We start from the raw sequence: 26,189 nt of genomic DNA on the forward strand, positions 1-26,189 counted from the left end.
AACCCCCCTTTTTTTTATAAAAATAAATTACCAAATAAAGGGGGCTTTCCATCCGGGACCTCTGGGCCCTTTAATAATAATAATAATGATAATAATAATTATATATATATATTTTTGTCCGAAAGGCACTTGCCGTGAACTTGTTCTGCATACAGACGGCAGAACTTTTTCAGCCAACATTCACAAAACTACGTAGTTTTTCTGCTCTTTTGTCCGATGGAGCGTACAGACGGTTTGATTATACGACAAAACACGTCCATTGGAATATTCGATCCCAAAGGTGTTGAGGTCAGGACTCTGTGCAGGCTAGTCCAGTTCCTCCACCCCAAACTCACTCATTTATGTCTTTATGGTCCTTGCTTTGTGGACTGGTCCAAATCATTTGATGAAAGGGGGGATTATGGTGGGGGGTTGTTTTTCAGGGGTTGGGTTGGCCCCTTAGTTCCATTGAAGGGAACTCTTAAGGCGTCAGCATACCAAGACATTTTGGACAATTTCATGCTCCCAACTTTGTGGGAACAGTTTGGGGAGGGCCCCTTCCTGTTCCAACATGACTGCTCACCAGTGCACAAAGCAAGGTGCATAAAGACATGGATGAGCAAGTTTGGGGTGGAGGAACTTGACTGGCCTGCACAGAGTCCTGACCTCAACTCGATAAAACACCTTTGAAATGAATTAGAGCAGAGACTGCAAGCCAGGCCTTCTTGTCCATCAAAAAATATAATTACAAATATATTAAAAAAAATATATAAACAAAAAAAAAGGGGGGTTCCCATCTGGGCCCCTGGGGACCCCCGGGCCCCTTACAGGTGTACTGCCTGTACCCCCCTGATGGCGGCCCTGGTCATAAGTCTCCATTGCTGTTATGAGGGCTGACATCTCCTGGGTGTTAAAGTTTTTTTTCCTCCTCTGCCTGTGGGGAACGGGAGTAGCCATCTCACAGCAAATGTACCTTCCCTGGGGGGGAATAAAACTGGATGTACATTTGCATCGGCTGGGCGTAAGTTGGGCCGGCGTATCTCTGTAAGTTGGGCCGGCATAGTTGTGAGCATGCTCAGAAGGGAACGAACATACTGAGCATGCTCCGTTCAAGATACGCCGGGCGTAAATCACTGCTCCACGTTCAGAACATCATTTGCATAAGGTCACACCCACTTCCACTTACGCCGAGGAAATTAAGTTAGGCCGGTGCAAAGTTAGGCACAAGTGCTTTGTGAATACCCTACCTGCCTCTCCACGCTGGTCCGGCGTAGTGTAAAAAAGATGCACTGCGCCGGACCAAAGATCCGCTGATGTTCCTGAATCTGGCCCACTACTGAATGCAGGGAGCATTTATTTTTTGATTTCTGCATTTAGTGTCAGTGTTACAGAAAAAAAGTGTTAGGGCAGTTAGTCTTAGCCCCCTTTAGGTCCAGGGTAGCCCCCTACCCCCCCTAATAAAGGTTTAACCCCTTGATCACCGCCCTAGTTAACCCTTTCACCCCCTATTGCCAGTGTCACTAAGCGATCGATTTTCTGATCGCTGTATTAGTGTCACTGTTGCCGCTAGGCAGTTAGTTTTTTTTGAGGTTCGCCGCCAGGTTCTATAGCGTTAGGTACCCCCATAAATAAAGTTTTTAACCCCTGATTGCCCCCTAGTTAACCCTTTCACCCCCTATTGCCAGTGTCACTAAGCGATCGATTTTCTGATCGCTGTATTAGTGTCACTGTTGCCGCTAGGCAGTTAGTTTTTTTTGAGGTTCGCCGCCAGGTTCTATAGCGTTAGGTACCCCCATAAATAAAGTTTTTAACCCCTGATTGCCCCCTAGTTAACCCTTTCACCCCTATTGCCAGTGTCACTAAGCGATCGATTTTCTGATCGCTGTGTTAGTGTCACTGTTGCCGCTAGGCAGTTAGTTTTTTTTGAGGTTCGCCGCCAGGTTCTATAGCGTTAGGTACCCCCATAAATAAAGTTTTTAACCCCTGATTGCCCCCTAGTTAACCCTTTCACCCCTTTTGCCAGTGTCACTAAGCGATCGATTTTCTGATCGCTGTATTAGTGTCACTGTTGCCGCTAGGCAGTTAGTTTTTTTTGAGGTTCGCCGCCAGGTTCTATAGCGTTAGGTACCCCCATAAATAAAGTTTTTAACCCCCTAGTTAACCCTTTCACCAGTGATCACCGTATAAGTGTTACGGTTAGTTAGTTTGCTGTTTATAGCATCAGGGCACCCGCCGTATATAACCCAATAAAGGTTTAACCCCCTGATCGCCCGGCGGGTGATATAAATTAAATTTTAGCGTCAGTCAGGGTCTGCGTCGCCCCAGGCAGTGTTAGGTTAGTGCCAGTACCGCTTACACCCACTCGCAAAGCATACACCCCCCTTAGTGGTATAGTATCTGAACGGATCGATACCTGATCTGATCAGATCTATACTAGCGCACCCAGCAGTTTAGGGTACCCAAAAACGCATTGTTAGCGGAATCAGCCCAGATACCCGCTAGCACCTGCGTTTTCCCCCTCTGCCCAGCCCAACCCCCCCAAAAAAAAAAAAAAAATAGTTGTCGTTTTATTGTTCTCTCCCTCTCTATTCTCTCTCTATTGTTCTTCTCTTTTTTACTGTATTCTATTCTTCAAAATTTTATTGTTGTTATGTTTTTTCATGCTTGCTTTTCAGGTATGTAATTTACTTTACTGTTTTCAGGTACACCATTCAGCTGTTGCGCGGACTTATTTATATTGACAGCAACAGCGTTTGCTCCCACGATATATAAAGCCGCGACTCCAGTGCTGTAGGAGGTGATTTCACCACCACAGTTAAAAAAAAGAGCATATATGCCGAAGCATGGGGGCAGCAGGGGCGGAGGAGCGATTTTGCTCCTAATGCCGCGTACATAGGGTTGACATTCCTACGGAGGCTTTCCCGTGGAAAAGTCTGACCATGTGTACACGGCATAGAAAAGTCCAACCGTGTGTACGCGGCATAGAAAAGTCCGACCGTACGTGGCATAACTTTTTTGCGGGAGGATGCCCCCATGCTTCGGCATATATATATTTAGGCACAGGTTGCGTTAAAAAATGTTTTATTTTTTACTATGTTTTTTTTATAGGTATTTGCTTTGCAGGTATGGTATGATCTTACTGTTATACTGGAATGTTACTTTGTTTTAATGTTAACCATCATTTGCTTAGCAGGTACGCCATTCAGTTGCAGTGCGGATTTATTTAGCGTGACAGCAACAGCGTTTGCTCCCACGATATATATAAAGCCGCGACTCCAATGCTGTAGGAGGTGATTTCACCACCACAGTTCAAAAAAGAGCATATATGCCGAAGCATGGGGGCATTAGGGGCGGAGGAGCGATTTTGCTCCTAATGCCGCGTAAATACGGTTGACATTCCTACGGAGGCTTTCCCGTGGAAAAGTCTGACCATGTGTACACGGCATAGAAAAGTCCGACCGTGTGTACGCGGCATAGAAAAGTCCGACCGTACGCGGCATAACTTTTTTGCGGGAGGATGCCCCCATGCTTCGGCATATATAAATGGTGCATGTATGCCCATCATTAGAAGTGGGTGGATGAATGGAGGTATTCTAATGGTGGGCATACCCACCGATCAATCTTTTTTTCGTTCAGCCAACAGGCTGCATGAAAAAAAAAGATTACAATACATGTCCAACAAGAACCATCAACGTACTGGTATGTTGCTGGACTTTGAATGGTTATACCAGAATGATGCCTGCGGGTTTAGGCATCATCTTGGTATCATTCTTTTCAGCCAGCGGTCGGCTTTCATGTAAAAGCAGTCCTAGCGGCTAATTAGCCTCTAAACTGCTTTTACATTCAGTGGGAGGGAATGTTCCCCCCCCCGGATATAAACGGCGCCATTGAGAATATGGGAAAGCATTTTATCACACCGATCTTGGTGTGGTCAGATGCTTTGAGGGCAGAGGAAAGATCTAGGGTCTAATAGACCCCATTTAAAAAAAAAAAAAGAGTACCTGTCACTAACTATTGCTATCATAAGGGATATTTACATTCCCTGAGATAACAATAAAAATGGTAAAAAAATAAAAAAATGGAAGGAACAGTTAACAAATAAAATAAAAAAAGCGAAATAAATATATAAAAAAAAAAAAAAAAAAAAAAAGCATCCCTGTCCCCCCCTGCTCTTGCGCAAAGGCGAACGCAAGCGTCGGTCTGGAGTCATATGTAAACAGCAATTGCACCATGCATGTGAGGTATCACCGCGAAGGGCAGATCGAGGGCAGTAATTTTAGCAGTAGACCTACTCTGTAAATCTAATGTGGTAACCTGTAAAGGCTTTTAAAAATGTATGTAGTTTGTCGCCACTGCGCGTTTGTGCGCAATTTTAAAGTATGTCGTGTTTGGTATCCATGTACTCGTCCTAAGATCATAATTTTTATTTCATCAATAATTTGGCCAATATAGTGTGTTTTAGTGCTTTAAAATAAAAAAAAGTGTATTTTTTCCCCAAAAAATGCGTTTGAAAAAACGCTGCGCAAATACTGTGTGGAAAAAAAAATTGCAACACCCACCATTTTAATCTGTAGGGCCTTTGCTTTAAAAAAAATATATAATGTTTGGGGGTTCAACTTAACTTTCTTGCAAAAAAATAATATGTTTTTATGTAAACAAACAGTGTCAGAAAGGGCTTTTTCTTCAAGTGGTTAGAAGAGTGGGTGATGTGTGACATAAGCTTCTAATTGTTGTGCATAAAATGCCAGGACAATTCAAAACCCCCCCAAATGACCCCATTTTGGAAAGTAGACGCCCCAAGCTATTTGCTGAGAGGCATCTCAAGTCCATGGAATATTTTAGATTTTGACCCAAGTTGCGGGAAATATAAATATATATAGGCAGTGCTTGGTTTTCGGGGCCCCGTACGCGGCTAGGCTCCCAAAAAGTCCCACACATATGGTATCCCCGTACTCAGGAGAAGCAGCAGAATGTATTTTGGGGTGCAATTCCACATATAACCGTGGCATGTGTGAGAAATATATCATGTATTGACAACGTTTTGTAATTTATTTATTTTTGGTCATTATTCAGTGACTTGGGGCAAAAAAATTAAATATTCCATGGACTCAACATCCCTCTCAGCAAATAGCTTGGGGTGTCTACTTTCCAAAATGGGGTCATTTGGGGGGGTTTTGTGCTGTTTTGGCATTTTATGGCCTTCGAAACTGTGATAGGTAGTGAGGAGTGAAATCAAAAATGTATGCCCTTAGAAATCTTGAAGGCGGTGCTTGCTTTTCGGGGTCCCGTACGCGGCTAGGCTCCCAAAAAGTCCCACACATGTGGTATCCCCGTACTCAGGAGAAGCAGCAGAATGTATTTTGGGGTGTAATTCCACATATGCCCATGGCATATGTGAGAAATATATCATTTAGTGACAACGTTTTGTAAACATTTTTTTTTTTGGTCATTATTCAATCACTTGGGGCCATAAAATTAAATATTCCATGGACTCAACATGCCTCTCAGCAAATAGCTTGGGGTGTCTTCTTTCCAAAATGGGGTAATTTGGGGGGGTTGTGTGACATCTTGGCATTTTATGGCCTTCAAAACTGTGATAGGTAGTGATAGGTAGTGAGGAGTGAAATCAAAAATTTATGCCCTTAGAAATCTTGAAGGCGGTGCTTTGTTTTCGGGGCCCCGTATGCGGCTAGGCTCACAAAAAGTCCCACACATGTGGTATCCCTGTACTCAGGAGAAGCAGCAGAATGTATTTTGGGGTGCAATTCCACATATAACCATGGCATGTGTGAGCAATATATCATTTAGTGACAACTTTGTGCAAAAAAAATCAGTTTGTCATATTCCCGCAACTTGTGTCAAAATATAAAATATTCCATGGACTCGACATGCCTCTCAGCAAATAGCTTGGGGTGTCTACTTTCCAAAATGGGGTCATTTGGGGGGGTTTTGTGCTATTTTGGCATTTTATGGCCTTCGAAACCTTGATAGGTAGTGAGGAGTGAAATCACAAATTTGTGCCCTTAGAAATGCTGAAGGCGGTGCTTGGTTTTGGGGCCCCGTATGCGGCTAGGCTCCCAAAAAGTCCCACACATGTGGTATTCCCGTACTCAGGAGAAGCAGCAGAATGTATTTTGGGGTTCAATTCCACATATAACCATGGCATGTGTGAGCAATATATCATTTAGTGACAACTTTTTGTAAACATTTTTTTTTTTTTTCGTCATTATTCAATCACTTGGGACAAAAAAAAAATATTCAATGGACTCAACATGCCTCTCAGCAGTTTCCTTGGGGTGTCTACTTTCCAAAATGGGGTCATTTGGGGGGGTTTAGTACTGCCCTGCCATTTTAGCACCTCAAGGAATGAGATAGGCAGTCATAAAATAAAATCTGTGTAAATTCCAGAAAATGTACCCTAGTTTGTAGACGCTATAACTTTTGCGAAAACCAATAAATATACGCTTATTGAGATTTTTTTTACTAAAGACATGTGGCTGAATAAATTTTGGCCTAAATGTTTGACTAAAATTTAGTTTATTCGATATTTTTTACTTTTTGTTATAAGAAAAATCTTTTTTTTTCAAAATTTATGGTCTTTTTGCGTTTATATCGCAAAAAATAAAAATCGTAGAAGCAATCAAATACCATCAAAAGAAAGCTCTATTTGTGGGAAGAAAAGGACGCAAGTTTCGTTTCAGTACAACATTGCATGACCGCGCAATTACCAGTTAAAGCAGCGCATTGCCAAATTGTAAAAACACCTTGGGTCTTTAGACAGCGTATTGGTCCGGGGCTTAAGTGGTTAAAATGGCAAAGTTCAGGTTCGTGGGCACAGTAATCGGTCATAGTAAACATTGTTCGCCCGCTAAATACAATGTTTTTAGATGATACAGGTTAACTACATTTGGTCATGCCTACAGTATTTGTATAAAAATAAGTTTATTACATTGTTGTCTAGCTGTGTTTATAACTAAAATGAAATGCAAACTTGACTCAGTGTAAAGGAGAGGACACTCAGCAGCCGTTGACACATCTGGACTCATGAGCACTAGTGTGGAACACCAGAACAACCTTTTTAGGGTGTCCCACACAGGTGCTTCAGTGGATACTTGGGGTGTCTCCATGTGTGAAACTTGTCCAAAAAAGGTAAGTATTCCAGCTTTGGTGCTGTTTGGAGCAGGGACAGGCTGTATTCATTCAAATAGCTATATACAAGGTCCACACAAGTCCTTTTAAGCACTGGTATAGGTGTGCTACTTGCTGTGCACTGCAGTATATAGGCGTCTAATACATTCATATACTTTTTGTCAGTGTAGGGAGAGGGTGCTGTTTGGATCAGGGACAGAGTTTAGCGACACAAATCGCTACCTAACAGGTCCACAAAAGTCCTTTCAAGCACTGGCATAGGTGTGCTACTTGCTCTAGTATATAGGTGTCTAATACATTCATATACTTTTTGTCAGTGTAGGGATAGGGTGCTGTTTGGAGCAGGGACAGGCTGTATTCATTCAAATAGCTATATAAAAGGTCCACACAAGTCCTTTCAAGCACTGGTATAGGTGTGCTACTTGCTGTGCACTGCAGTATATAGGCGTCTAATACATTCATATACTTTTTGTCAGTGTAGAGACAGGTTGGCGTTTCCAGCAGGGACAGCGTTTAGCGACACAAATTGCTACCTAACAGGTCCACAAAAGTCCTTTCAAGCACTGGTATAGGTGTGCTACTTGCTCTAGTATATAGGTGTCTAATACATTCATATACTTTTTGTCAGTGTAGGGAGAGGGTGCTGTTTGGAGCAGGGAAAGGCTGTAGTCATTCAAATAGCTATATAAAAGGTCCACACAAGTCCTTTCAAGCACTAGTATAGGTGTGCTACTTGTCAGTGTAGAGAGAGGGTACTGTTTGAATCAGGGACAGAGTTTCGCGACACAAATCGCTACCTAACCGGTCCACAAAAGTCCTTTCAAGCACTGGTATAGGTGTGCTACTTGCTATGCACTGCAGTATATAGGTGTCTAATACATTCATATACTTTTTGTCAGTGTAGGGACAGGTTGGCGTTTCCAGCAGGGACAGAGTTTAGCGACACAAATTGCTACCTAACAGGTCCACAAAAGTTCTTTCAAGCACTGGTATAGGTGTGCTACTTGCTCTAGTATATAGGTGTTTAATACATTCATATACTTTTTGTCAGTGTAGGGAGAGGGTGCTGTTTGGATTAGGGACAGAGTTTAGCGACACAAATCGCTACCTAACAGGTCCACAAAAGTCCTTTCAAGCACTGGTATAGGTGTGCTACTTGCTCTAGTATATAGGTGTCTAATACATTCATATACTTTTTGTCAGTGTAGGGGAGGGTGCTGTTTGGACTAGGGACAGAGTTTAGCGACACAAATCGCTACCTAACAGGTCCACAAAAGTCCTTTCAAGCACTGGTATAGGTGTGCTACTTGCTGTGCACTACAGTATATAGGTGTAATATACACTTATAATATACTTTCGAATATAGAAAGCATATTATAGTGGATTTGTATTGTGCAGCATTGTGACTGGCTGTATATTTGGTTACTGCTGGATTTTTGCCTCTTTCGCTGCGTTTGCTGCACACAAAAAAAAAATCCTGATTTTTTTTTCATACAGTAACTGGTGGAATAAACCAGTGCCCCCCCCCCCCAAAACGACAGATTTTGTAATATACCTTCTTCCAAATATACCGCGCTTCTCTAGAGACTTTTGTTGTCACAGGGTCATTTAAAAAAATGACAGGCAGATGAAGAGGCAGGCCCTTCTGCAGGGGTGGTAGGGGTAGGGCAGGAGCACCAGGCCGGAGCCAAAGTGGGAAGTGGCACAATGTTCGTTCGATTACGTCAAAGGACGCACCAGACTTGGTTGAGTGGCTCGCCACCAACACCACCACCATATACCCTCCACTTGAGTCACAGGAATTATTTTCCGATCCATCAGAAGACATTTCCGATGCGCAGCCATTCTTGGCATTGGATCAGGAAGAGGAGGTAGCAACAGCCGGCACACAGCAGTCTGACGAAAGTACTCAGATCAGCCCAAAGAGGTTGGTGCCCGCTGTTGCTGCCTACTCCGAGATCTCTATTGTTAGTGATGGGGAAGGTGACGTCGATGATGACGTGTCTACAGACGTCACGTGGGTGCCCACAAGAGAGGAAGAGGAGGGGAGTTCAGAGGGAGAGATGAACCAACAGATAGGGAGGAGAAGCAGGCCAAACTTACATTGCACAGGAGAGACAAACCAGACTCCTAATGTATCAGGAGCGAGCCATCAACCATGTACGGTCACATCTGGTGCTCCCAGGATGTCGGCCCATGGCTCCGCAGTGTGGGCTTTTTTTAACATGTCCGCTGCAGACAATGGTGTTGCCATCTGCAGCCTTTGCAGTCAATGCATAAGTTGCGGTAAGCCCAACACTCACCTTAAGAAGGCACCTGGCCTCCCATCACCGAGCCAAGTTGGAGCAACGCGATCAGAACCCATAAAGCCACACTCCAGGCTCTCACTGTCCAGCCTCTTCTCCTTCTCCTTCCCCTCTAGGCTCACAATTGTCCTCCACTCCACCTTCCATCATGCCTTCCTCACGTTTTTCTGCAAAAAGGCAGGCTTCCGTGGCCCAAATGCTCGATCGTAAAAAAAAGATGACGCCGGATAACCCTCTTGCCCAACGGTTGACCGCTGACTTGTCGGAACTGATAGCCCGCCAACTACTGCCATAAAAACTGGTGGAGTCGGAGGCCTTTCGAAAATTTGTGGCCATTGGAACACCACAATGGAAGGTTCCAGGAAGGAAATATTTCTCACAGAAGGGCATCCCAGAGCTATATGGCCATGTTCAGTGGCAAGTGAATGTATCTCTGGCACACAGTGTCGGTGCCAAGATACATCTGACCAAAGACACGTGTTCTAGCCAACACAGGCAGGGAAGGTATATAACTTTCACTGCCCACTGGGTGAACCTTCTGACAGCTGACTCCTCATTTTCCGATCCTACCCTCTCTTCTGCTGCGCTGCCCAAGATCCCCAGAACCAATTCGACATGCCAGATGAGAAGTTGCCATGCTGTGCCTGGAAGACAAGAGCCACACTGGTCCTGCACTCCTTTCAGCTTTGCATTCACAGGCAGATCAGTGGCTAACACCACTCAATTTGACAGTTGTTAAAGTGGTGTGCGACAACGGTGCCAATCTGCTGAGCATGCTGAAACAGGGCAAAATTACACACGTGCCATGCATTGCACACTTCCTGAACTTTGTTGCGATTTGTTGCCAAATACCCTGGGCTCCAGGACATCTTGCGGCAGGCCAGGAAAATCTCAGCCCATTTCAGAAGATCTTACACGGCCATGGCTTGCCTTGCTGACATTTAGCGGCAACACAACCTGCCCATCAGACGTCTTATTTGTGACTGCCCGACGCAATGGAACTCAACATTGTATATGCTTGATAGGCTGCTCCAGCAGAAACGTGCAGTTAACGACTATCTGTACGAACTCTGCTCCAGGACAGGTTCTGGGGAGCTTGGTTTTTTTGCACCGCGCCAGTGACTGCTCATGCGTGACTCATGCAGACTTCTGCGGCCATTTGATAAGATCACCAAACTGGTCAGTCGCAGCCAGGGCGCCATCAGTGACATTGTACCTTACGCCTTCTTTCTGGAACATGCATTGCATTGTGTCATTGATCAAGCCGTCGAGGAGCAGGAGCAGGAAGATGAGGAAGTCGTAATGCTGGATGAATTCCCAGGGGGGCTACTCCACCTGAGACAAGTCAACAACAGGAGTCTGAAGAGGAGTCAGAGGAGGATGGTGCCGGGGCGGAGAAGGAGGATCAAGAAGAGCATGCTTTAAACCTTTCTGGGATCCCTGGTGTTGTCCGTGGATGGGGGGAGGAGAACGAGGATGACATTATCCTTGATGATGAGCAGGAGCCAGGCAAGTACAGCGCTTCCAGTTTAGTGCAAATGGGGGCCTTCATGCTCCGGTGTTTTAAGAGGGACCCCCGTATAAAAAGTATAAAGTGCAAGGACCATTACTGGGTGGCAACGTACTTAGACCCCGGTACAAACAAAACATGGCGGAAATGTTACCACCATCACAGAGGGCTATCAAAATGCAGCACTTCCAGGCCTTGCTTCGAGAAATGCTGCATTCTGCTTTTGCGTCCCCTGGCAGAGGAATTTCTATTCACAGAGAAACAGTTTTGGGTACCAATCCAACAGCGCCTGCAAGAAGAGGGCGGTTTCAAGATATCTTAGTCACTAATGATATGAGATCATTCTTTCAGCCGACCCATCGACAGCTTTCCTCCGGATCCAGCATCAGGGAATGCCTAGACCGACAGGTGTCTGACTACATTGGGTTAATGGCCGATGTGGATGCACTGAGAAGTGACGAAACCCTGGACTACTGGGTGGGCAGGCTTGACCTCTGGCCAGAGCTTGCACAATATGGAATGGAACTGTTGGCTTGCCCCTTGTCCAGTGACCTGTCCAAAAGGATGTTCAGCGCATTAGGGGGGGGGTCGTGACCGATAAGCGCACTCGCCTAGCTCACAACAGTGTTGACTACCTCACATTTATAAAAATGAATGAAGCATGGATCTCGGAGGAATTTAACACATGTGACCAGTAGACCATTTTCATTCAAATTCTGGTGAACGCCTGTGGGCTAATTTTTTGGGCCTGTACTGGCCGACACTTTATACTGTATCCGGTGAATGCCTAATGTTCCACCAGCCACAGAATACAAAGTTGTTTGCTGCTCAGTGAACGCCTGTGGCCTTGGGCTAATTTTTGGGGCCTGTAATGGCCGACACTTACTTCTGTATCCGGTGAATGCCTAATGTATCACCAGCCACAGAATACAAGGTTGTTTGCTGTCAGGTAAACGCCTGTGGGCTAATTTTTGGGGCCTGTAATGGCCGACACTTACTTCTGTATCCGGTGAATGCCTAATGTACCTCCAGCCACAGAATACAAAGTTGTTTGCTATCAGGTGAATGCCTGTCGGCTAATTTTTGGGGCTTGTAATGGCCAGCACTTACTTATGTATCCGGTTTTTCACTTAATACTTCTGGTAGGTCAGTGTCCATGTTGTGGGACTATTTGTGCACAGTAAGTATTTTGTGGCTGCAAATATGACCTGAAGATTTTTATTATTTGCCTGCCATTAAAGTCAATGAGGCCCGCCCCGAACTTGTGGACATTTGCGATCGTTCATGGTTAGCGTTCGCGAACCCTCCCCGTCGTATGTTCGTCTATCACTAGCCAGGAGACTTTGTGAAACAAGTGTAGTGCCTGTATAGAGGTATGAATAGCAGAATCCTGATTAATGGGAAGCTGTCAGAAGCAGTGGAAGTAAAGTCCGGGTTGAGACAGGGGTGCCCCCTTTCTTCCATCACATTTATATGCATAATAAAGCCTCTGCTGAGACACACAATCCAGGATAAGAGCTTTAAAGGTCTGTTCTTGCCGGGTTGTGGGAATGGAGTGCAGTTTTAGCGAAGCTTGGGGTACCAACCGAATAGGGTGAAGACAGTGGAGAAAAACGAGAGGAAGTTGGAATTTTGAAAAAAATGGGGCACCTGACATTATCCGGGAAGACTCTGGTGGTGAAATCTGTTATTCTCCCATTGCTGGTCTATTCTGCTGTAATTTTCCCCCCGAGCAAGCGGCTTATCCAGAAAGTAGTGGGGATGCTCTTTGTGTTCTTCTGGGGTTCAAAGATGGAAAAAGCAAAGTGGTGATGAAACCGATGGTGAAAGGGGGCTATGACTTCCCAAACGCAGAACGCTTTTTGGAGGTGAAGTGGTGGCTGGTAAATTTTGAAACCTTTTCAGCAGGAGGAAAAGCTGCTGCCCTGATGAGGTTTCTGTTAGGGTGGCTGCTATTAAAGTGGGGCTGGTGTGAGTGGGATTGGAGGAGGCCAATGTCACTTGTCTCAACAGTACACTACCGGAGGATGAAAAAGTTATTTGATGGGAATCAGTTGGGTGAGCTGGGGCAGGGAGCTGTGAAGAAGGAGGCACTCTGGAAATGGTTAAGGAGGAGTGAGCTGATAACCAATATTTTTGGACTAGACCCTAAGAGGACAGAGCAGTGATGGAAGAATATGGCCATAAGGGGTGTGACTAATAAGCAAAGGGAGGTGGTGGGGCTGTCGCTAAATAACTGCTTGCTTACTTTAACCTTTTTAAAAGGAAGAGACCTTGTGAGGCACAAAGTGTGTCCGAGGGAAGGATGTAGAGGGCAGGATAAAATAAGGCACATCTTTTTGGAGTTTGTAAAGGAGGTCTGGGTGGAAGGTTTTGTGAGGAGTGTGGTTGGAGTGAACAGAATCACATATGTATATGTATTGACGTTTTGGGGTAAGTGGCGCTGCTGGTCTGGTGAAGGGCTATATATCTTTAAGTGATATGCAAGTATATAGGCAAATAATGAATGTTGGGTTCCTTCCTTTGGTTTAGCTTAAATATATAGCCACCATTAGGATGTGAGGTCCCCCTTTTTATTGATTGGCAGTGTATTTCCACTCTCAATTAATGAATGGTTCCCGTGTATCCGCCAAGGACATTTTTAATGTCCTTGGCGGATACACGGGAACCATTCATTAATTGAGAGTGGAAATACACTGCCAATCAATAAAAAGGGGGACCTCACATCCTAATGGTGGCTATATATTTAAGCTAAACCAAAGGAAGGAACCCAACATTCATTATTTGCCTATATACTTGCATATCACTTAAAGATATATAGCCCTTCACCAGACCAGCAGCGCCACTTACCCCAAAACGTCAATACATATATTTATTAACTCTCATTTGAGGGTACTTAAGGGGAGGCAGCAGCATTCATAACCTAGTCCTAGCGCGGAAAAACCAAACTACTGAGAATCACATATGAGTCAGGTTTCTTGGAGTGGTGGAGGGTGGAAAAGTGATCAAACAAAAAAATGTTTGTTTTTTCTGCAATCTTTAGGGAGGTAGTGTTGGAGACACGTTGTGCATTTTACAAGAAGAAAATTATACTGATGGAGCAGGAGTGTGTGGAGTGGTGTGTGGCCAAAATGTACTATGGTTTGGAGGTTGAATGGAGGAGAATAGGTGTGGAGGCAAATGATATGTGGAACTTTAGGAGGTGGTGGGAGGGGTAATATGATGTGGTTTGGACGTCAGAAGTGCCATCGGATTTTACGTTGTTTACGTAAGTCGTACGTGAATGGGGCTGGGTGTAAGTGAGGTTTCACGTCGTGCGCATTGAGACGTCGTATCGTAGGGAGTATTTGCGACGTGATTCTGAGCATGCAGCGTTCGTTCGGCCATGCATTCACATGGGGTCACGATTCATTTCAATACAACACGCCCACTACCAGCCTACTTTGAATTGCGCCGGCCCATTTATGCTATGCTGCCATAACTTAGGGAGAAAGTGCTTTGTGAATACTGTACTTGCCTCTCTATGTTACGTTGGCGTAGCGTATATGAGATGCGCTACGCCCGCTTAAACATACGCCGCTCTACGTGAATCTGGCTATATGTGTATGCCACAGATGATGTAAGGAACACGCCTCAGTATATTGAGTGCTAAGTTTATGCTTGATTCAGTCTGAGTGGAAAGGAAATAAAAAGGAGGAGGCACTGTGTTACTGCCCCGACTATGGTGGAGGTTGGGGTTGTGGCTATGCAAATCCTACATTGTTTGTATCGGTAGCAACTGAAACCGGGGTGTCCATATGTCAGGTTCTACTAGAGAAATCCAGACGGGTACTTATGATAGGGATGGGGGCTGCACTGGTCTGGCCAAAAGCCAGGTCCACGAAGAAAGCCCTTGTTGCATGTGCCCCTGGAGTGGCATTCCAGGGGTGCCGTAATCTCACTATAAGTGAGGGTCACTTTTAGTTATGGGCCCTAGGTCACTGCACCATCAGGCCTCGTACACACGACCGAGTTTCTCGGCAAAAACCAGCAAGAAACTTGCTGGGAGATATTTTTTTGCCGAGGAAACTGGTCGTGTGTACATTTTCGTCGAGGAAACTGTCAAGAAATTCGACGAGCCAAAAAGAAAGCATGTTCTCTATTTCCTTGATGGGAATAGAGAAAATTGGCTTGTGGAGTTTCTCGACGGCTTCACAAGGAACTCGACCAGCAAAACGATGTGTTTCGCCCGTCGAGTTTCTCAGTCGTATGTACGAGGCCTCACACTTTTTTTACACCTGCCAGCCTTTAGACTAGGACCAGAGGCATTCCTATTCCTGGCCAGAGGCATTCTTATTCCTGGCCAGAAGGCCGGCCATTGTACCATATGGCACCATAGCACTTTCTCCACTTCCCTTTTCCCCACTTCTACGTTGTTTGTTGTGTCCGTCTCATTATGTGTTTTGTTTTTTTTGGTATGTACATGTTTCACGTTTGACCAGTAGGGTGTAGGTACTCGAGCCTCCCCTTAATGTCTTGGGAGGAAGTGGACATTGCCTTCTGGCTTGGTTTGCCCTCTCTCATAGTAAGCCCCAGCTAGTAATTGGGGTGGTCTGTTTTGGCAGACCTCCCAGAGAACGGGGTCCATCTGGTTTCAGCCAGATGGACCATGTGAAGCACCCTAGTCCCCTTCTGGAGCCTAACGCCCTGGGGGATCAGGGCAAAGGTCACTTCTCTTTAGAGGAAGACCATATATATACACCCTGTGCACTTTTTGTGCTTCACTTTTTGGTGTGCCACGGGTATAGTTTTTGGAGTGTGTTCACACACCACAGGCTTAACAAAAAAATGGATTTGATTGACAGCAGCGGAAGCCAATGGCTGTGCTGCTATCAATCTATCCAATCAGGACCTGAGAGTCCAGCTGAAGCTGGTGTGCTCATCCCCGTTGTGGGAAAGGCCGGGTTCAGGTAAGTAAAAGGGGGTCTCTGGGGGGCTGCTGCATCACAGGAGATTTTTAACCTTAATGCATAAAATGCATTAAGGTGAAAAACCCTGAGGGTTTACATCCCCTTTAAATGTAATAGGGTTTAATAGAAAAAGAAAAAAATTAAAAGCTGAAGCTGTTTTTTTTTTCCTTTAGTCTCTATTCTTATTGTCTTTTTAGGCTTTAGATAAAGGCAGACAATGTTATTTTTGTGCTTGCAATCTGGGTTAAACTGTCAAATTGAATGCTGGTACATTTTAGGAAGCCTTATCATGGGCAAGGCGCCAGGCTAAAAACCCACACAGAACATAGTAGCATACAACTAATACAGACCTAATAATAAAACAGACATCTTCCTGATTTCCCATATTTTAAATGCTTGCATAGCTACAACAAAACCACCAACAACAGCGAATATCTCTATATAGTTATCGTTCTACTTATATCATTTGTATTCACATTCCCTGGATAATTAATGAACCAATTTGAGAGTCCTTTAGCTGTTTACTAACATATTTACACCCCCCCCTTCACAATATAATACACCCTATCTCTTCAGACAAGCAAACAACCTTGATGATTCTATTCCATTTGAATTGCACTAGAATTAGCTGCTCTTTGCAATAGGTTGTAGATGTAGATATGGTTTCTGTAGTGATGTTGCAGACTGCAGCAATCTATTGGCTGCTGGCTTTGTAAATTTCATTCAGTTTGCTCCAATAGCTGAAGGAGAACGACTGGTACAGCCTGGTCCTCTCTCCCTCCTCAGCTTCTCTTTTCCTTGCAGATCGGGCTCCCTCTCTGTCTCTGCATAGGCAATCGGAGCTCTTTACTCTCCAAACCTCCTCTGCTCAAGCTGATTGGAATGAATTTTCATGCTGAACGACTATACAGCACTTGCTTCCCCCCTGCCATCAAGACAACCCTTTGTTTTCTGGCTGTTACATTCCTTTGGACTGCAAGACCTCCCTGGATTTCAACAAATATAGCTGTGTATTTGCAGATGTAAAAGGAGCCTGCTTTGCATCAAGCAGTTCGATTAAGGATTTCCATTTTGCAGGATTTGGCTGAGCAGAATACACTGTTGTGCATAATCTCTCTCCCTCTATCTCTCTTTCTCTATGCTTTGTCAAGGTAAGATGCTTAGCAGACTTTAAAATGCATTCTGTGTGCTAGTTAAGCTAACTACGTTTGCAAAGAATGATAAGGCTAAACTGCAGCCCTTTATTTGCGACTACTTTTCCCCTATGGCTGCAAGTCAATACTTTTATTTTTTTTCCCCCCTTGTTCTCTAAACAGTGTCCTATTCAGAGACCAATATATGTGTCCTAGGCAGTAATGGTCATTTTGCTGCAGTCGCCTGTTTGAAAAGGACCATGGTTGTGTGTGTGTAGTGTTTACAAAGTAGCAGATCAGACCTATAAAAATAAAAAAAACATTTCATCCTGCAATCCTAAAAAAAAAAAAATCACTGCTGTGTGGTATCTGTGGGGAAGCCCGTTTGTCGTGTTGGTTAACCAAAGGAAACAAGGATTATTGTTGCTATATCCTGTTACAGCAGAGATACTGTATCTGATCATTTGATACACTTTGGCTTGGATGTTGCAGTGCCAGAGCTTCTTTTTTTTTTTTTTTTTCATTGCCACAATGCTATTGTAGTTCATCTTCAGTATTCAGGGCTTTAGGTGGCTTTAATCCTTAATACAGTGTTGTTAGGAAGCGAGATGTGATATTTTTAAAGGATATTGTGCAGTGAGCTTGGATATAGAATCTATGGTGATGATTTTATTGCTAGACTGCACCTTGCATATTGCAACACATTGCTTGCCATTCTGAATGTGTAATGCATATTGGAACAGAACGTGCTTTACAACTTGAGTATGTCATTGCTATTAGAAAAAAAGAAGTTTAAAGAAAAAAAAAGATGGAAAGCAAAATGATCCCTCCAAAAGTATGCCCAGCCCCCAATTGTGCATCAGAGGTTTTTAGACCCCCCCACCACTTAAATACTGTGATTGCAAGTCTTCTTCATAACTTGATTATTGCCTACCTCTTAGATACCACACCCCCATAAATGACGGGTTCAGTACCCACCCCCCCACCCCCACCCCACCTTATTTTAAGCTGCATGGTTGATCTGATCTTGCAGACATTAGCTTGCATTGCATGACACTGAGAAGAAAAGGAGACTTTGAGGTCCCCTGCTGCCTTTCATGCAGTGGTATCTAGAAAGTAGCTACTGACTAGCCAGCCTTAGATCCTTTCTCTGACCAACTACAGCAGGACAATATAATTTGGCTTGAATAACATATATAGTGCAAAAATGATGCATTTTTTTCATTCCCCCCCCCCTTTTTTACATTTTGGGGATTTTTTTTCTTTCTTTTCACCAACATAGGAGCAACACAAGATCCATTTGATGCTTAACGAAGCTTCATTGTATGGCATTTCAGAAGATACACTGTATCCATAATGCAGCATGGACTAGTTTGATGCACTATTTTGTCTTATCTGTAGCACTGTGCCTTTTGTACTGGAGACCTTTTAAGACACACAAGCAGTTTTCTGTGTACTTGCCTGAAGTCAGGTATGGCTGTATTGATCCTTATCACTTGCAGATATTAAATTAACCCAACAAAGAAAAGGACACTGCTTTTGGTCTTTTTACAAATCATTTGAAGATTTGAGCTTTTAAACATTAGTTAACATTGATGCTTCCACAAGTGATCATTGCAGCAACCTATCATGAAATCCCATGGAATATGGACCTACAGAATCATAAAATGGCAATTGACGGGTGTTTGTATGTAGCTAAATCATGGGCTTCACTGACATTAATCGACCGCCCACTGTGAAATGTGACATTACTCAACCCTCTCTGCTAGGATTTGTCACGTATTGTGACAATAAACGATCTTCAGCAGAGGTCAATCCGTGCTGGACCTTTATAAAGTAAATTTTGCTCTCAGGTTCTATGTAGATTTGCCTATCATTGATGTTTAAGGTAAATTAACATAGTGAGATGAGTTAATGATAGGAATAATCCTGTTGGAATAATCCATGTATATTTCCTAAGAAATGTAAAGTAAAATGACTGGAAAGAGTGGGATGATTAATGATAACTCTTCATTTGCTGTAAGTAATAATCAGACATTATTAAATAAAATAAGATTTTAAAAATGCAAACATTAACATATTTGTTATTGATATTGTCTAGCTCTTCTGACCATCTTTAGATCATAATAAATACTGAAACAGGATCTATTATAGCTACAAGGAACAACATCTGTCCTGTTAAGATTAATCCACAAGGTGGTAGTGTGTACACTTCATTTTCAACATTCTCTGTAGTGGTCACTTATCTGAAAGATGTAGTTAGATGTATATACAGTAAAAGGTCTCACAGAGAGACATTTATTATATATGTAAAGTCCAATACCTGTTTCATGACATCCATTACTCAGTCAAGGCCTTCTGAGTCACATATTTAAAACCAGCACAGTCAATCTAGTAGTGGAAGTGTATTGGAAAGCTGGAACGCAATTACCATTTACAGGCTAACCAGAATTTCGAATCTATATTTTTTCCGACTGCTATGGATCACCATGCTAAATTTATATATATATAAGAAAATCTCAGTTATTTTAGATTAAAGTCCTGTTTAAAGATTCATTATGAAATATATTTCTAAAATACTTAGAAATATTTGTCTACCCTTGCATAGAACATTCAGCCACCTCCTGAATGATTAGGTGTTGACTTTGCTAATTAGAAATCTGTTCCTCAGATTCTAGGGTATTACGTTATTGCAATGAAATTATTGACAGCTATTCCCAACACAGTTTCAGAGGATTTCCCATTAGTCTTAAAGTTCAGGACATCAATCTTACAAGAAATGCAAATGGAAGTCAATGAATATTTGCCAAAGATATTTGAAATACACTTTTTTTTATCTGTATGTTTGAACAGGGCATCAGTATGCACTGGGGAAAAAATACATGTTAGCTGTTAAGAGAAGCGTCTTTCCGTAGAACACACTGTAGCAGTGTGTGAGTGTGTACCTGCGTGTGTGACTCTGCATGTGCGTGTGTGTGTTATTACTATTTGGCATATTGTATTTCATACAATTTACATGGCTTAAGCATACAGAACAATATACGATTATCATTAATGTGTCAAGGTCATTTGTAGATTTTATCATACATCAATTTAAAAAGTACTTGCAGTATACTGAAATACACATATGCATCTAGATTTTTATTTCATATAAGGTATAAAATATTTATAGGTTAACCTCAGTTCTGCAATAGTAACAGTTTGTGTGATTTATGAATCATACAGCTTTTTCCTTGGCGGCCAATTAATTTTTTTGCTTTTATTTTACAACCTACTGAGTAGTTGCTGTAGGTAACACAGTAGTAGATATATTTCTAGCATGGTACAGATCTCAGAATGAGTTACATTGGTAATGTTCGTGCTTTTGAGATGTTTAAGCTTTTGTTGGCAGTCTGATCATTACCATATTGATACAGTTTAGATTAATAGATTACCAATAAGAGGTTTAAGTGATGTAAACTACCCATGTAGACCTCTTAGGTTATCCTGTAACTTGCAGATCCAGGGGCCCCAAAAATAAATTTACACTTTGGCCTCTGTAAATGTCTTTACTTGTATTTGTTGCAGTCCTTACAATCCTTTCTTCTTTTTCTTTCTTTTTTCTTTTTTCTTCTTCTTTTCTTTTTTTCTTTTTTATTTTTTATTATACAACCAGGGATGGAGGTGGTTTACTAACCACCTCATTTAAAGTCCCAAATTTGAACCCCCCCCTTTATTCCTTATAAAAATATGTTAAGTCCATTTTCTCACATGATGGTCTATAGTTTAGCAATTGCTTGACATTTAATGCTCCCTGTATAAAATTACAACAATCCAATCAATGTATGTCAAAACAAATAATTTAAAATAATAATCCATTATTTTGTTTTGTGTCCAGTTTATTGTCTATAATATATGAGATGGGAAATTACCCTTAGAAACCAGTCTGCAGTCATCTTTTATCATTTTATTTGGCCTGACGTATGGTTGCTCAGTTACTTATTCTGTTGTTGATTTTTTTTTTTTTTAATAACCTTAAAGCTGAATTGTATACAGACATAAAATACACACATTAACACAGCTCTGTAATTATTAATATATCTTCAAATGTATTTTTTAAATTCAACCTGTGCAGCTATCTGCATTTGACCTTGTATCAGCCTCGTACAGTCTCTGTACAGATGGGCTGGAGCGTGAGAAAAAGAAGCAGTACAGGAAGTCAATCACTTAATTTACATACAAAATGCATGCTGATAGGAGGATAATGCAGAGTAATAGAGGGATGAGATTTCCTTTTACTGTTTAATCACAGGTTGGGGTGGGTCTAGGATGACCCAAACTCAGAGGTAGAGGGTTTAAAGATGCTGGCCATTGGAATGAGACATGCATTGTCAGAAGAAACAAAAGTACTGTAGAGGAAATCTCTGGATTGAAAGTGCATTTTTTTTAAATGTAGGCTTTATTTTATATTTAACTGACTAATTTGTTTAAATATATATTTATCTATCTATCTATATATAATATATATATATATATATATATATATATATATATATATATATATATATATATATATATATATATATATATATATGCTGGAGTTCTGCTTTAATGCATTTTATTTTTTTATAGTTTGTGTATGATATATTGCTGCCATATTTTATTACATATTGTCATAAAATGATATTGGAAAATTCAAAAGCCTTGGTTTTTTTTTTTTTAATAAGATGATGCAAACAGAAATAGTGCTATATAAAGTACAGGCATACCCCACTTTTAAGTACACAATGGGGTTTATTTCCTAAAGCTGGAAAGTGCTAAATCAGGCTCACTTCTGCATAGAAACCAATAAGCTTCTAACCCAGCTTGTCCAATTAAGGCTGGTAATAAAACCTGGAAGCTCATTGGTTTATATGCAGAAGTGAGCCTGATTTTGCGCTTTCCATCATTAGTAAATAAACCCCATTGTGTACTTAAAAGTGGGGTATGCCTGTATAGTAACCAATAGCAGCCAACCAGAGCATGTTTCTTTTGCCAGTGTTTCTTCAGTTCTTGAATCTATAGTGCTGATTTCAAAGCCCTATCAAAGCTTCAATTCTATTTATATTAGTCCTGTGCAAATACTATTGCTATGTTTATATTCAAATCCATTTTTTGAAAACAATATAAAAATATGCTTTAGAAAAAAAAAAAAAAAAAAATCACTCTTAGTATCTATGTTTTGTATCACTAAACTTAATTAGGGGTTGATACTTGTTCATGGCAGCAGGGGTATAATCTGTGTCTCTCAGAATTGTAGAGTGGTTGGGTTTAATTGAGGGTAGGTAATTGCAAACATTTAACACAAGCCTTATGAGGAAACATTTTTATAGTTCAATGGTGTACTAATTGACTGGGTAAATTCTGCATACTTAACAGAGTAGTCAAGCTCCTGTTTTTGACAGATTCCCAATATAACCCCCTCGGCTCTTCTAGAAGAACAATCTGCCTTTCATGTTACGTAGTCATTCATAGTGACACAGTCACCTGGAAACAAGAGGAAGACAATTCAGTCCTGCAGGCTGCCAAGAAACATATTGGTATGTCATTTTCAGAATTAAGCTGATTAAAAAAAGAAAGACTTGTTGCTATAAGTTCCCAGTCTAAATATCCTATAAGAAGCCTCCTAATAAAAGACTAGGTGCAAGCTTGCAGCTGGCAATAAGCCATATACGTAGATCAATATGGAGCTCTCATTTCAAACAGCAGCACTTCTCTGTCACAGTTCAGCTCAGGTGCACTCAAGCAGTGTTTGTAAAGCATTTATGCTCTGAGCCATTTCGATCCCTACATTTGACAGGGTTATGTACTCAACTCTGTCACCTTTTAATAGTTCTCATTCTGTTTGCTTTATCACTGTTTCCAAGATCTAAATGACAACAATCTTGTCTGTTATTCCCATCACTTAATTGTTGCAATCTAATGTTTATTAGCCCATTACTAAAAAAAAAAAATCCAAAAACCGGCATGCCAGATGGTTAATAAAAAAAGTGTATGTACAATTATTATTTAGGTAGTTATATAGTGCCGTCAATTTACGCAGCGCTTTACATATACATTGTACATTCACATCTGTCCCTACCCTCAAGGAGCTTACAATCTAAAATCCCCTAACTCACATTCATATACTAGGGCCAATTTAGAACAGAAGCCAATTAACCTACCAGCATGTCTTTGGAGTGTGGGAGGAAACCGGAGTACCCTGGAGGAAACCCACGCAGGGACATGGAGAACATGCAAACTCCAGGCTAAAGACTTAGCTATGACTAAGCGCTGATACCCCAGTGCGAAACGCGTCAACTATCCACCCCACTGTCTGCTGTGACTTGTAGTGCTGTTTCCATTTTTTACCATTAAAAGCAACATTTTAAGAACTTCGTGGAAGTGCGGCTGTCCAGTGTTTTTCTCCAGTCTTCGCTCCGTGCATTGCCTGCACCCAGGCTTCTGAGAGGACACTGATTGCTGAGTGCACTCACCTGGAGCGGCAGTTTCCCTTTTCTCTACTAGGTAGTGTCATGGTTGGGATTTGAACCAGCGACCCTTTTTACTGCTAGGCTTGAGTGCTACCCACTAGACCACTGTGCCGCCCAGCAATGGTCGTAATAAAAGTTTTCATAAATATGTAACATGACAAATCTATTTCAACAATAAATATACTGTTCAATTTGAAAGGGAAGTTGCACATAGAAAAAAAATAAAAATAAATAATCCCCAGAGTTTAGTGAGTGTAGTGACACATCGCCCTGCTAAGAAAATCCAATTACATACAAGGCAAAAAAAAAAAATTTTTGCTTGCACAATCAATCCTAAGAGGGTTATTTACGAAAGGCAAATCCACTTTGCACTACAAGTGCAAAGTAGGTCTAAGGGGCCAGATCCACAGTGAGAGTACGCCGGCGTACTTTCAAATTTCCTGCGTCGTATCTTTAGTTTGAATTCTCAAACCAAATACAACGGCATCTGGGTTTGATCCGACAGGCGTACAGCTTTGTACGCCTTCGGATCGTAGATGCAATACTTCGGCATCCGCTGGGTGGAGTTTACGTAGTTTTCTGTGTCGGGTATGCAAATTAGCTATTTCCGACGATCCACGAACATACGCGTGGCCGTTGCATTCTCTTACGTCGTCTCTAGTCGGCTTATTCAGGTGTATAGTTAAAGCTGCTTTTTTTTTACGGAGTATAATTAGATTTGCCATGTTAAGTATGGCCGTCGTTTCTGCAACGAAATTAGAATTTTTTCTTTTTTTTGCGTAAGTCGTCCGTGAATCGGGATGGACGTAAGTCACGTCTAAGTTTAAAAAATGACGTCCTTGCGACGTCATTTCGCACAATGCACGGCGGGAAATTTAGAAACGGAGCATGCACAGTTCATTCGGCGCGGGGACGCGCTTCATTTAAATGAATCACGCCCCCTAATCGCCGATTTGAATTCCACCGCCAGAGATACACCACGCCGCCGTAACTTACGAAGCAAATTTGTTGTGGATTTGAAACAAAGCCAAGTAAGTTATGGCGGCGTAGCGTATCTTAGATACGCTGCGCCGGTGCCGATCTATGTGGATCTGGCCCAAGGTTTTTATGGTCTGACTATAGGTAGACACCCTGTATCACGCACCTAATACCAAAATTAAATAATTAAGGAACAGCAAAAAAGAAACTGGACTATAGCGGTGTCTACTAGATTATGAATTGAACACAATGGAAGAGCCATGTATCTTTTAGTAAAAAAAATATACAAGAATTTTATTAGTTCATTATACAGAAGTCAATAAAAAGAGAACATTGTCACTAGATCAGATGCAGCAGGATGATTCCAGGATGGTGGTTGCATCAAATAAGGGCCGAGAAATTCATACCGGTCCCAACATGTTTCTCCCTTGGGGCTTCATCAGGGGAGGTATGTCTCGGCCGTTTAATATAGTGGCTACTAAAAAATGTAAAGAAAAACATAAGAATTACCATTTAAAGGCAACAATTATAATAATTTATTTGAAATTAGAGGCCCACCCGTTGATGGGTCCACAAATTAAAAAAAAAGGCAACTTGCCACCAGCAAAGTGCACTTGAAATTGCACTGAAAGTGCACTTGGAAGTACAGTCGCTGTAAATCTGAGGGGTAAATCTGAAACGAGGGGAAGTTCTGCTGATTTTATTATCCAATCATATGCAAGCTAAAATGCTGTTTTTTTTTTCTTGCATGTCCCCCTCGGATCTACAATGACTGCACTTCCAAGTGCACTTTCTGTGCACTTGTAATGCAAAGTGGATTTGCCTTTAGTAAATAACCCCCTAAGTATTCTATATAGTAAAACAGATTTTTTTTTTATAATAATACCATTGTAATCCAATGTCTTTCAGAATTTTCTAAATCCCATAGTATCCCTATGGCATTCACAACCTGTATGTTTGTCTTGGGTTAGTGTATTACACTATTGAATGAAGGGACATCTGATCAATTGATACATTAAAATAGAGGTCAACAATAGCAGCACAGTCTCAGTACACATTCCTTGAATGTGTTTTAAATATATAGGGTCTGTGAATTTAGTATTTTAATATAACCTGCAGGGCTATGGAGCAAAATCTAAAACGTGTTCCCATACAAACCACAAAAAGCCTAACAGACTTTTAAAACAAACAAATTTGGTTGAAACATGGGAGCTACTGACTTTTGTGAAGTTGCATTCTTCAGGACAGTTATTATCCCTCATTATATTTCACTATTTAGTGGGTTATGAAAGTAGAGGAATGTGTAACCCAACACCTGATATGTACAGTGCATGCTTGTCCATGGTCAGTGACTCACCAAGCAGGGAAGAAAATATAAAGATGGCATCCCTGCAGCAAATACCTTTAAAACAAGACAACTCCAGTACTTCGAACCTGATATGTTAATTTTAAACAACAGATTACAAGAATTTGTAATAAAAGAGGCAATGTTTCAACAAAAAGGCCATAAGAAATAGAATATATATTTTTTTAGCAGGAGTGTCTTTCTGTATAGATTATAAAATGCTGACATATTCATTTCAACCCCATTCAGTCCTTGGGCCATATATAAATGGCCTATGGTTGAAGTGAGCTTACCGGATCATGGTTAAGGCTACAACCATGATCCTGGTAGGTTTATTTCAGCTGGCAAT

At 41.8% G+C, this 26,189-nt stretch overlaps 1 protein-coding gene across 2 annotated transcripts in view; it reads left to right on the plus strand.

Annotated features, from left to right (window-relative positions):
* The first annotated feature begins 16,615 nt into the window (after positions 1–16,615).
* Positions 16,616–26,189, plus strand: part of NLGN4X (neuroligin 4 X-linked) — a 405,179-nt gene continuing 395,605 nt past the window's right edge. For both annotated transcript variants that reach the window (XM_040338158.1, XM_040338161.1), the window contains exon 1: positions 16,616–17,044. The gene's annotated coding sequence lies outside the window, so the exon portion shown is untranslated. The remainder of the gene's footprint in view (positions 17,045–26,189) is intronic.

This window comes from Rana temporaria, chromosome 2, assembly GCF_905171775.1.
Source record: "Rana temporaria chromosome 2, aRanTem1.1, whole genome shotgun sequence".
In the NCBI taxonomy this organism is placed as follows: Eukaryota; Metazoa; Chordata; class Amphibia; order Anura; family Ranidae; genus Rana; species Rana temporaria.